The following is a 13,513-nucleotide window of genomic DNA, read 5'->3' on the forward strand; positions in this document are numbered from 1 at the left end:
TCTTAAACTCCACTATAGACTTTCATTCACTCCTTAACCATCACACTTTTGACCAGAGGCTAGCTTCAGTGTGGAAGATATGTATTTCCGTATAAATTAACCCATAGTACTTCAGTGGCACTTTTGGCAGTCTAGTAATGTTTAATATGAGTTTAAAAATTGTTATGTCCTGCTCATACAATTTCTAGCCAAGAGGAAAAAGAAGAAAAGCTTTTGCATTTTTTTACTAGCTTGGACAGAAGAAAGCCTTTGATTAATAGCACAAAAAGTGGCATTCCTACTATAAGGTATGCATTGAAAGTGAGGTAATACTCTTTTCAGAAACTTGAAACATTTGGATGTAGAGTGATAACACCTGCACACTAAGTCTTAAAAGGAAGAAGAAGCAAATTGTATGCAAATGTGGACTATGCCAGTGTAAAATGTTCTAGTGACTTACAAGTTTAATTATTCCTATATAACAGAGAGAGATTCCCAAGCATTTGAGACTCCGAGGCTTATTCCATTTTCACTGATAGCAAGCGGCATCAGCCTAGCCTTTGACCACCTGTCTAACCAGCTTTGCAAGACCGTTCTCAAACATTCCCCAAATTCATTAGCCAGAAGCTAAAGTATCAAAGTTTCTCAGCTGCAGCTTTGCATAGGTTATGAAGTAGTACTAGGACATTTTTCATAAAACTGAAAACCAGACTGATAATCAAAAGCGCACAGAATGGAAGTATGCATGCAAGTTTCCCAAACCAGGTTCCTTGACCACTGTTTGAAATGTTGTCAGGCTTACTTAGGTGCTCTTCATCCCAGATCAAGACAACTGAATTACATAGATACTCTCGGACAAGCTTAGAGTTACCGAGGTCCATTTCCTCTGTCTGATGAACATCTCTGAACATTTCTGCCTTAAGGCATAATTTCTGCTGGCTGCCAAAATTCCCTCCTCTCCACACTATTCTAGGATGACACCTGATACCTGTTGCTGCTCTTTGCCAGCTTCAGTTGCATTGCAGCTCGGAGCTGCAGTGTGGTGATATTATTAATGTAATGAATTTTATTTATGTATGGTGAAGAGCTTTAATTTCCACCCTTGATTACCTTCTATCATCTACCCTGTCCACTGACCCATCTTTACTGTAGCATTTGAAACCTCTTAACAACTTCAAAAAGCTGCAGAAAAAGGTTTCTTTTTTCCTTCATAGCTTGCTGTCTCCCCAGACAAGAGGTCTTACTCTTTCATTATCATTTAGGAAATGTGTAAACAGACTTTTAATCCTCTTCATTGGGAAGGTGAAAATGGCTGACATCATAGCAGTTGAAGAGTCAGGCTCTTCTAAATCATCCAAATTGGAGCTCAGTTTCTTTTGAATATTCAAAGGAACTTTCTCTTCAGAAGATTAACTTCTTTGACCCTTGCAGGCATTTTCCGCACCCACTGTGTAGAGCTCTAGCATGTCATGTCAGCTCTAAAGAGTATGTAACTACAATTCATACCCACCTGACACTGCCAGAGTAATGAAAATGGGCCTATGTATAAATTAAAAAAAATGTCCCCTAGCTTTGGGTATTTTTGCACTAGAATAGCTTAAATCAACATCTGAACATTTTTTAAAACATATTTTTAAAAATACATTTAAAAAATGTATTTCTTATTAATAACAAAAAAATATGTGTTTCACTCCAGACTGGATGGCACTGTTTTTCTAGATGTGTCCCCCAAACCAGAGTTACAAAAAATGCATTCATATTCTCGATTTAAGCATTTCGGAGTCTCACCTAAGTTTACTCTCTTGTATAATATGCAATCTTAACTTTTAGACATAAATATTCCCTTGATTTGAGAGGGTCTCAATTGAGTGTTTCGAGTGTAGCAACTTGATGGGAAGTATTTTTCTCCAGGTATTTTTCTCTGTTAGACATCGTCTGATCCTTGAAACCATCTGTCTAGATCTGCAAATGTGATGAATACCCATAAGTCTAAACTGTGTGCACAGATCCCCTGTAAAAATCAAGCAATTAGTAGACATTTGACAATTCAGAAACTGCAAAAATTAGCTGGTACTGTATGCACATACAGTTACGAGGAGAAAACCCAAGAGCATAACTATTATTTGATTATGACAATTAAAAAACTGAAGTTAAATTTCACCCTGCACCTTGCTGAACTTTATTTTGCAAAACCTATTCTCTGTGAGAGCCTTTTTTGGATTCTAGCCAATGTGATCGGAAAATAACCAGAATTGTTGAGCTTCACAGCAAGCAGCAAACCTCTTCCATTCTCACGGCTGGGAGAAAGAGACAGTGACTGTTGTTCATATTCATCTTTAGCCATGGCTGTGGCATGAGAAGAGATGTAGCTCCCGATATATTTCTGTGCTGTGTCAATAAATATATTTTTAAATCATACTACTGATACTTTTTTATTAGTTTTTCATAGTACTGTAAGTCAAAACCAATAATGAACAGCTGGTGGCTTGGACTATTTATCCACAGAAAGAATAAAAGATATCAAGCCTTGTGTGAGTTATCTGGTCATGGGATCTGGAAATGAGGGATGATTTCTGCTCATGTCTTTGTCCCTTCCTTGACCCCAGTGGCCAGGCAGATTGAAGCAGAAAATAAATTTACTTTTTCTCGGGAAGATTTTCAGTACAACCCAGAAGAGTATTATTTTCTTCTTCTATCAGAATAGTGTTAATTACCACTTTGAGGAATAAGTGGAAATAATTGATGTTATCTCCTTTGATGCCTGCGAAGGCATCCAAAGAGGGGTCAGGAGCGTGTCTAGGTATATGATCTAGCCTGATAAATATCAGATGGGAGCCCTCAGAGATGGACATTAAAGGAAGGTTCCAGAAAGATTATGGAATTTTATGTAACATTGATGTACATTTAGATGGCAAAAATATTTTCAAAGGAATATACTGGAGTCAGGGTGGCTAAATTCTGACTTAGATATGCAGTTTCAATGAGGTTGAAGGTAGTCATGTGCCTCTGAATTTCCTGAGTCTGGACATATTCCAAGTAATAGCTGGTTGTTAAAGAAGGCAACCAGTACTAGGCACTTTATTATTGTCATCATGATTTAAGCCCCAAAAATCTCTGAGATATAGACATAAGGAGCTGGTATGAAGGAGTTACTGAAGGAAAACTACTAGTCAAAGAAATTGCTTTTAAGAATTGTTGACTTTCTTTTTGACTAAATTAAAAACACTACACCGCCAGATGTGCCATGTGCATAAAAGATACTGTTAATTTAGTAATAACTGTGCTTATTTTATAGAGTACTTGTGGCTTCCTATACATGGCTGAGCTTCCTCAACTGTATTTTGTTAAGCTTCAATTTTGCTTTGTACTGCAAGCAGGCCCTCTGCTTCCACAATAACACAGCACCATAGAGTCGGAATTAAATACTGACTTTTGATGGATTAAAAGCAAAGATACAGATGACACAATTGATAGCACCCTGTGTAAACAGCCACGATAATCTTGCAAAAGTCATGCCCTGTCAGGGAGAGGCCTGTTGTTTAACACGGAAACTTATTCCAAGCAATCACACATCTCAATGAGCACAGCAAAGGCACAATTCGCGTGTTGGAGATAGGTGATGTGATCTGCTTGTGCCTGGATGTAAACCCACCTGTTGGACAGAAAGACCATGTTGTTGCTTTGTTATTGTGCTACCATGAGAAGAGAGTTTAACCACTTTGCTTATTGTTGTTGTTGTTCAACCAAAATATCTGACTCCAGGTCTACCCTGACATTACGTAGGTCTCCCTCCCTCATCTAATCCAAACTATTGAAATGGTAAGGACATAACACTGCTGGCAATAATTATCTCTACATTTTTGTTGGGTTTTTTTTCTCCTCAGGATCAACTTTGCTGTTTTCTAGTAAAATTGAATTTTAAAGAAATTGCAGGACCCCTGCATTGCTGGATAATTGTATCTTCATCAAATTAATAACCAGCTCCACAGAGTACAATTAAGAATGAGAAGTGTGGCAAAAGAAGTATGCCTGAGTGTGTAGTTTTCTGTTAAGTAACTGAGAAGAAATAGGCAACATAATTATTGCAAAGCAGCTGGATCCTGGTTGGGTCTACTTTATTTTCTACTTTGCAGCCTCTGCCACTAGGAAGCATTGTCTGTGCTGTGGGACTAGGAGAGGTATGACACCATTCTCCTCAGTGAGCTGGTCTTTAAAGTTCAAAATAGATTCAGGATTTCTTCTGAATTGGACAATTTATATACTGTGTTACTCATCGGCATTGGCTCAATTCAGCTGTCATTTTAGGGGTGTGATGGGATAGGAAGAAAATCTGTAGGCTGTTAAGTACTCTTTGCAAATGCAGACATAAGAGACCGACTGGAAACAGCCAAATGATCATTTAAATATTTATATTTTTATTATTTTCAGGTGGATTTATTTTGATCATATATATACCTTATTGTAGTGTGGTTTGGTTGATTTATTGATTTTGTGGTTTCCATCCACTGCATCCTCAATAATTGAGATTTACTCACAAAAATTCACATCAGAAATATCTGTGAAGCTTACCTGCTCAGATGCAGGTGGAAAACAATATTCACTACTGGGCAGAAAGTTTTCTGCGTCTCACTTCAGCTCTGCTTTCGAAGCCTGTACTTGACCACAGTACTCACTCACCCCATGCATGAAACCTCGAGGACACCAGCAGCAAGATTACCTATTACAGGAAAAACAATGCCTGTTTCTGGATTCACTGCAGGCACCTACCCTGGGTTCACAACTGGGATAGATATCCTCACAGAATGACAGACCAACTTTTGGTCTGTCATTTTCTGGTGCCAGGAGGCTGGATGTGGGAAGGGGATTAAACAGTTAAAAGATCTGGCTTCCCCACAGCAGTTACACCACATAATATTTCAAAAGTTTCCCAGATTTAGATTCAATTTCTCTGTTATTATAATGAATGAAAAAGGAAACCCATTTACACTTGACTTTTAGTTTAGCTTCTGTTTCTCATTTAAATAGCAATTACTATTATTTTCTCCCACCAAATGTGATTTTCTTTAGGAAATGTTAATTCAAAGACTTTAATATAACTTTGTATGCTTTCGTAATATTTCTTTTTGGAATCTTACCTAGAAATCAATGAACTTGAAGGATATGCTCTAATGGAATAAATTAGAAACCTCTCAGGATAGCTTTACTGTTATTATTATTATTGCTAATTATTGTAGTGCTATATTCTCATTAATGTTATGTTAATTTGTGTTGTTTGTCTTAAACATCAAATAAAGAAATGAGTTATTAAAACAGAAACTTCACTTCTTCAGTTTGAATTATAAGCCACGTTATAGTCAAAACACTTGGTAACTAGTCTGTCTGTACTTGCACCTCTCTGATCTTTTGTGAAGTGTCCATTTCAGAACTTAGTATGAGGTGAACATACAGTCTGTTCGGTAAGGCAGTTATTTGGGCTTGCCTGCCCAAGGAGAAGATTTGGAGTTGTCCTGTGCTTGTTTTGGGGATGACCTGACATAAAAATGTATTTAAGCCATCTATTCAAGACAGAAGAAATTGAGTAAACAGCTCTACTAGCTCTCATTTTCACTTCTGAGCTGAATGGCAGAAGAAAGAAAGATTTCCCAGACTGGGAGATGCAAATCTATTTTGGAGCTGAAAACATATGTTTTGTTGCTGTGCTTGTCTTCTCCCTGATATAGATGAAAAATTGAATGAGGATTGTCTTGGTATCAGTTTTAAATTCATATGGTTCTCATCTCTCCAATTTTCATTATTTCCAAAGTCGAACTCCAATTAGCCTATATGAAATTTAACAAGAACAAATGCTGGATTGTGCACCTGGAATGGACAAATAGTAGACAAATATAAATTAGGAGATAAATGGCTGGAGAGCAGCTCTACAGAAAAGGATCTGGGGATGCTGGTTGACGGTAAGTTTAACGTGAGCTAGCAGTGCGTCATGGAAGCCAAGAGTGCAAACCACATCCTGGAGGGTCAGACTGCGCCAGTGTTTAAAAGGCATTTGGACAATGCTATTTAAATTCTTTAAATTTTATTCAGCACTGAGGTGGTCAGGTAGTTGGACTAGATGATTGTTGTAGTACCTTACAAGTGGAATATTCTGTTCTGTTCTGTCATGTTCTGTTCTGTTGCAGAAGTTGATTCTGGGCATCAGAAAGTAAATAAACTTGCTTTAAGTTCCATATTGGGTTTTCTGTCTGTGTAATCCAGGTGTCAAGAGGAGGCAGTAAGGGAACCATCTTTCACAGGAGACAAAGTATGTTAGGGGAGGTCATGAAAAACCTGGAAAAAAAAAAAAAGCCCAAAACAAAAAAAGAAGTAATAATTTTGTTGCAGAGTCCTGGCCAAGTTCCCACACATTGCAAAGCCATGTAGACTATTTGTAGCATGACTGAAAGCAGTTAATGTTTACCTCTTTAACAGCAGGATGCTTGGGATGTCTTCAGACTCAGCATGTCAGAATTCTTTTCATCAGGGAAAAACACTATAAAGCTTGTGCATAATTTGCTGTTGCTCCAATTGATCATCATAGAAAGAGCTCTGTGTATTACCAGGTTCAGTGCTCAGTTCATTGAGATTGCTTACATGGATGAAGGCACTTTCAATTGCTCCTCTTTCCTTTTCTGGCTGAATGTTTTCCATGTGCTGTGAGACAGAGAGTAGGGAAAACAAGAAAGGGAAGGAGGGTCGTAACAGCTTTTGGATTAGCAAGCTCAGAAAAGGAATTTCCAGCTTTTTCCTTCTGATGCTGTTGTAAAACCAAGATTTTGTTGCAATTAAGTGTTATTATATAGCTTGGGAATAGATAATACTCGCAAAAATTAGTTTTCTAATTCTAAATCTGCCCTCTTGTATGGCATGCAGACCATACTGTCCATTTTGAGGGTGGAAGCTTCCCTCTCCTACTTGCTGTTCTAACTTACAGCTAGGGAGCCAATCACATTTTTCTACAGCAGAAACAGACTGATCCTCCAGTTCTTCACTGTATGAACTTTTATGGGTCTGATCCTAGTGGATACTGCAAATTAAGTGAAATGGTGTAGGATGTCCATTGTATCCTACATCGTCATTCAGCCTCTGGGAAGGATAGTACAGCCAGTGTCGTGTGCTACCAGCATTATGACCCAGCACTCATCATTCAACCTCTGGGAAGGATACTACAGCAAGTGTCGTGTGTTACCAGCATTATGACCCAGCACTATTTTTCACATTACACCAATATAGGAGGGAGGGTGTAGGTAAGAGGAAAAGAGGTCATTATTAAGTGTGTTATTCTACCTACAGACTTAGGTACTCACTTGTGTCAGGCTGCTGTTATTTACATTACAGGAAAGTTAACAGCATGCTATCTTGGACTTTTGTCTCTCAGCAATATTCAAGAACCATTCTGAAATGGTTACTAACACTACCACAGGTCTAACTGCATTGCTTGTTTCATGTGTACAACTATAGAACCATAGAATCATAGAACAGTTAGGGTTGGAAAGGACCTTAAGATCATCTAGTTCCAGCCCCCCTGCCACGGGCAGGAACACTTCACATGAAACTATGTCACCCAAGCTCTGTCCAACCTGGACTTGAAGACCACCAGGGACGGAGAATTCACAGCTTCCTGGGGCAACCCATTCCAGTGCCTCACCACCCTCACAGTAAAGAACTTTCTTTTGTCTACCCTAAACTTCCCCTGTTTAATTTTGAACCTATGTCTATGTTTTATTATCTTCTGTTTCTTCACCTATCCTTGTCTCCCATTGCCCTTGATGTTTGGACTTAGGCTGGCAGGATATACTGCATGCCTAAGGTCTACCATTTCCAAGTCCCATCCCACCTCAATGCCTTGCAGCTTAGTGTTAACCTGGCAGACAATTTTCCTATATCTATAGAGATATTCTTACTTGCTTTTCTACTTGATGGAAAATAATCTCATATAGGATTTAGGGGCCACTGCACTGGCATAATTTGTGGGTTAACAACAGAGGAGTTGATATTGATACATGGAAAATCACCTCATCTACGAAGTCCTTTGCACATTCCTGAGAAGCACAGACCAAAGTGCTGCTGCTCAATTCCTCTTTCAGTGTTAATTTTTGGCTCTTGCAGTTCATGCCACAGAGGTCACTCAGGGACATGTTGGAGGATATGGGATTATGATGATCACAGATTCATAGAATAGTTTGGGTTGGAAGGGACCTTCAAAGGTCATCTAGTCCAACCCTCCCTGCAATGAACAGGGACATCTTAAACTAGATAATCTTGGATCTCTGTGAAGGCAAGGTACTATATAACTAAAAAATCTTAAAGCTTAGCATAGAGTTATTCAGTTCTTGCTAGGAGACTTGACAGAATAAGAATTGCACATGGCCTTCAGAGTAGAAATGATCATAGCTTTTTTGCGTCCTTATGTCTAGAACCATCAGTCACTTCAACAAGAAAAACATCATCCAAACCCTGTGGTTCCCACTGCACAGCAGTGTTGTGCGCAAGTGGTAACACCCCAAGCTCTGTTACTGCAGTCCATGATATGATCACAGCCAATTACCCCTCATCATTACCTCTGCAAGCTATTTGAAGTATTGTGCTCGTAACCCCTATTAAGTAATAAGGGGTGACAGGCTGGGCATTGCCAGCCAGTTATGGACACCCTGAGCAAGTTACAGGGCACATAGCTGAAATCCAAATTACTTCATCACTCAAAATTCACACTAATTCACTGCCTCAAGTAGTTTACATTTTGATGGGGATGGAGACCAAAGATAAAAGCAAGAAACCCAATCCCTTGTAAACACTTACTGACCATTATAACAATGGGTTTCACCACAGCTATGGCTGACAGCTTGACAGAAAGTTGAACTTGTATTGCTTCCCACAGCACAGAAGCTTAAGTGGTTGCAGGAGGTGAGTCATCCAGATTGTGGCTCACCTCTGTCATGGTATTTGCCTACCTCTTTCAGTATTTATGCTCACTTACAGCTGTTGCAAAAGAATCCAATCCTTCAACTATGTCCTACCATTGTCATACCTGTTATTCAATCTGGCACTTGTAAGAAAGGAAGGGGTGATTTTATTCTCCATAAATGAAGGGCAGCATTTTGGAAATGTTACTGATATTTTCTTAAAAGACACCTTTTCACACCTTGTTTGCTGAAATATAGGTGTACGGTAAAAGCAGGATCCCAGCTGAACAAGAGCTCCAGCTAAACTCAGTAATCTGTGACTATCCCAAAGAACAGTTGTTTGCTACACAGGAGCTTTTCAGCAACCAAAATATGAAAAATAGCAATCATCCTAAACCAGAAGATACTGAGGAAGATGGGAGTGTTTAATGTCAAGGTTGAAAAATCATGTTCATCATTACAGCAGACTACATAACAAATTTATTATTAGGCTACAAAAAATTTTAGATCATTTTCACTTTCCTTGAAATATGTGTGCAGATCTATTTTTACACAAACAAGTGTTCAGGAAGGATGTTTCATTCATGGGGATAAAGCCCATGAGCTCAGATTAATGCATTCCTGGAAAAGGTGCCTGTATATGAAGCAAAATGCATTAGTGTGACAAGTGCTTTCCTGAAAGGTAAAGGGTAGCTCTGATTGCTTAGCACGAAAAACTTTAAAGAACGCTGATTGTCAACCCTTCTGAAAAATTGCAAGCTGTTTTTAAGTGACTTGAGGCTATCTGCCCTAGAAATAGAGGCACCTGATTTCACTCCTGACTCCTGAATATATTGAATGCACATTTTGTTTGGCGGTAACGCTGGTGGGGATTAAGAAAATCACTAAGAAAAGGGTTGGACAAATCCTGTTCTTAACATCATCACAAGAAATATTTACATAATAAGTTAAAAAGAGAATAACAAACTGTTTTCAAGCTTTACCAAGGCAGCAAGTCACCCGGTGTTTTCTACAATGACATAGCAGCAGCGCATAATGTTCTCAGTACAATTAAGAGCTCAGTTTGCATGGCCTAACACTTGAATGTCTACCAAAGTTCATGGAAAAGTAGGGATACAATTTTTTCAGATGCCAAACATAGGTTTGTGTCGGTGAAGTTTTTATTGGACAAGAGGCACTGTTTCACACCACACAGGTGTGGCAATGGCCCTGTCTCTGGCTGTGGCAGGGTCTGAACAAGAGCTCTCTTCTGGCCTCAGACTATTGAGAAAGACCTCAATCCTTGAATCTTCTTGGGTTAAGACAGCCTTGGTGCTGTGTTTGTCTTAAGATACCCAGGACAATTTAGTGTTTTACAGGCTCTCCAAACATTCCTGTTCTATTGCTATTTAACTGCCATCTCAGGTCCTTCAGGTACAGAGCTATGGCAGTCTGGAGCAGCTCCCAGGCTACAGTGTGAGTACTCTGAGCTGCAGTTTCAGCCCTCCCAGGCTGAAATACATGGCCAATCAGTGCGTGCACCTGAACAGAACTATGGGTGGCTTTTGCAGAGATTTTTCCTAGACTCAGGTAGTCAGGATTAGTGCAAACCCACCAGTTTTCTAGGTGCAATCAGCAGCTTTTATTTTTACGTAGCTGTTATTAGGGAACTATACCAATGACATACTTGGAGCCTGGTAAAGATAGTTTCTCTATATTATCAGCTTCTTAGCATAAGCTCATGCTAATGAAATTATTCAATAATGCAAACAGCTTGTGTAATCCCTTTTATCACTTCCTTATCCTGCTAGATGAATCCTTCATCTCTTCCCACGAGTCATAGTTTTGAATTGACCTCAGGTCTGACAGCCTTGTTCTTGCAAACCTGGATATTGACCTGGGATCCCATGGGTGTCAGGCACACATGCGTACCCTTTGCAAACACTGCTTTTGATTCTGGTTCACATACTGACTGCATTCAGCTTGCTCTTCAACAAAAGAAAACTTGAAGCTACAGTGCTTCTACTGAAATATATAGCACTTAAATAAATTGCCCTGTACCCTTAGTGCTGACCCTTTCATAAATTTTCATTTAAAGTACAGCATAAAAATGAGTGGTAAAGCAACATGGTTGAAATGGAGTTTGAAGATATATCTTGACATGTGTGCAGTGATCATCAGTTTCCCATAAAATGAGACCATATTTCATCTTTTGACTGTTTCGTGTAAGGGTTTTGTGCAATTCACAACAGAAACATTTGAAAGAAAGGTGGATTTTCCTTTTGCAGAACAAGTACATTGCTTCTGTTGTCATAATCTTCTTCTCCACCTTTTTACTGTTTTTTTCTCCATCTCGTGCGCTTGAGAAACAAAATGACTTGTCTCTAGAGGCAGACAGTATTTTCCAGGAAAATATGTGCTGTGTTTTAGTTTGTTTAGTTGAACTTGTAACTTTTGAAGTGAATAAGTTAAAGTGAAAAGTGTACATGTACAAAAAACATCCTTATATAAACATGCAACAAAGAAATAGAAATTATCAGTTACATGTATAAAAACATTTTAGTTCAGAGTTTTGTGAACAGAAAATTTCAGAAAGTTAAAAAACTGGCTTAACAGTTAAATTTTGATGCCAATAAGCTTTTCAAGAAACACAGAACATAAACCCAGAAGAGCTAAGCTCAATGTACAATGTAAATATTGTGAAATTTACAACAGATTTCAGTATTTTTCTGTAGTAAGTTCAAATATCCAATCTAAAATGTTCTCCTGATTCTGGAATCATTAAAGGTTTGTGTGTTGTGGTTAGTTTTTATTCTGACAATATCTATATGAAAATATTTTACAAATGGTTTCTGTATAGAAATATCTCTAGAAATATCTACCTCATTAGTGCACTGACAATAATTAATAATTAAAGATTCATTAATTTCTATAGAGCGAAAGCGTGAGAAACGTTTTAATATGATAACGGAAATGTCTTAAACTCTTCAGAAAAGCTCCATTTTAGGATTACAAGCTTTAAACTGAGCAGCAAATCATATATGGAAGAATAACATCAGCATTATTCTACCCAGGGTTGCAATTGACAGCTAATTCAGAACTGAGAGCAAAACTAAAGCACAGCCCTCTCAGCAGCAGCATGCACTGAACACTGTTTTTTGATCCATGTTACCCAGGCTATACAACAATTAGCGGCTGCTGCCAGTCACCCAGCACCTGCACCATGTTCCTCTTTTCACTGGCTGCTGAGTATTCTTTTGTGTGGTAATTGCTTGTGCCAGTGCCAGAGTTCACTATCTGTGGAAAATAATTTACCCAGAATTCAGTGTTCTCTTGTTATTTCTCTGGTGGCATTTCATGAGCCTGTGGTGTTCCTACTCTATTCTTGTCCTGGGTTCAGCAGTAGCAGTCATTTTTTCTCCTTCTTAGTAGCTGGTGCACCGCCGTGTTTTGACTTTCAGCCTGGGAACAGAGCTGATGACACCGATGCTTTTAATTGTTGCTAAGTAATGTTTACACTGGCTAAGGACTTTGTGAGTCTCATGCTCTGCCACAGACAAGGGGAGGCCGGGAGGAAGCAGAGACAGGACACCTGACCCAAACTAGCCAAAGAAGTATCCCATACCACAGCACGTCATGCCCAGGGAGGTAACTGGGAGTTGCCCGGAAGGGCATGGGCTCTCTTTGGGGGGGGGGGGGGGGGGGGTGTCAGACTCATTCGGTGGTGGCATTGTATTCTCTTCCCTTCTTATTTTCTTTTATCATTATTATCATCGGTGGCAGCAGTCGTGATTTGTGTTATACCTTAGTTACTGGGCTGTTCTTATCTCAACCCGTGGGAGTTACATTCTCTCGATTCTCCTCCCTATCCCTCCGGGAGCAGGGAGAGTGGGGGAAGGGAGCGGGGGAAAGAAAGAAAGAGGGAGAAAGGGAAGGGGAGTGAGTGAACGAGCTGTGTGGCTGGGTTTAAACCACGACAATCATCTAACTGGATCCTTTACGCTTTCCCCAGCTCCACTCCTTCAGACCTTGAAAATGTTTGTGATACTCTTCTGTGTCCATTCTCACCCTAACGATCATGTGAATACATTCGCTAAACTTCCCTGCTCGTTATATCTCTTCTCACAGCATGATGCCCAATAGGTCAATGGTAGACCAGCATGTTCCTTGGACAGAGGCACTGGAACTGTCTCTGTTACTTTCTCCACTGTACCCTGATTGTACACCTCTGCCTTCTTTCTCTCTCTGTACACACAGCTGTAGTATGTACTGCAGATTGAGAGCTTTTAAACATACATGTATCATATGACTAATTTAAAAACAGAAGAAGAAAGAGAGAAATGGGACCTAGGTGCAGAGGCCAAAGGGATGAGTTTCAAGGGGAAATGACAGCCAGAATCTGCTAGTTGAACTGTTGCATTTTCTGTGCTTCTTACCTTTTGTTTCCAGTCAAAATATCTTTGAGGGAGTGAATTATTGAAAAACTTGGGTGAAGGGTTTGTTTCGCTTGCTTCATACAGCAATACAGGCCATTAGTTTCCTGAATTTCAGCCATTCTGTTCAACAGTCCACTGGCTGTATTTGTTGTCTACATACTTTTCTTAACATCTCTGTGACAG

This window comes from Lathamus discolor, chromosome 1 (assembly GCF_037157495.1).
Source record: "Lathamus discolor isolate bLatDis1 chromosome 1, bLatDis1.hap1, whole genome shotgun sequence".
Classification (NCBI taxonomy): domain Eukaryota; kingdom Metazoa; phylum Chordata; class Aves; order Psittaciformes; family Psittacidae; genus Lathamus; species Lathamus discolor.